The sequence below is a fragment of the Lupinus angustifolius genome, chromosome LG01 (assembly GCF_001865875.1).
Source record: "Lupinus angustifolius cultivar Tanjil chromosome LG01, LupAngTanjil_v1.0, whole genome shotgun sequence".
NCBI lineage: Eukaryota > Viridiplantae > Streptophyta > Magnoliopsida > Fabales > Fabaceae > Lupinus > Lupinus angustifolius.
Window position 1 is genome coordinate 7524283 of NC_032009.1, and position 466 is coordinate 7524748.

Here is a 466-nt window from a genome sequence, read left to right on the forward strand (position 1 = left end):
CGTACAGAAAAAACATCCAAGATCAGTAGTTCCTCCTCAGACTCGCTGCCCAATCCTGAACCTCCTCAGAAAAGAGGAACAACCCAGGGGGAGTCTTTTCATAAAGATTCTCCTACAGGAGAACAACCTTTCCAGGCGATGGCCTCCATGGAAAAATCTTTGAAAAAGGAGACAGGACAAAGGTTGTCACCTCAAAGTTCAGAAACTGAGAAGTCAAGTGATCTAGAGACAGAATTTCTTCCCAGTTCTGATTCTGAGATAGAGATGACCAATATCACAGATATGCTCATGGTCAACACTTCTACATCGAGAGTGCAAACTTGTCCAAAAACTTGTCCAAACAAAACTGCCAAGGCCGCCAAACTCTCATTTAATAGAATGCATCAGTTTGCACTCTCGATGTAGAAGTGTTGACCATGAGCATATCTGTGATATTGGTCATCTCCATCTCAGAATCAGAACTGGG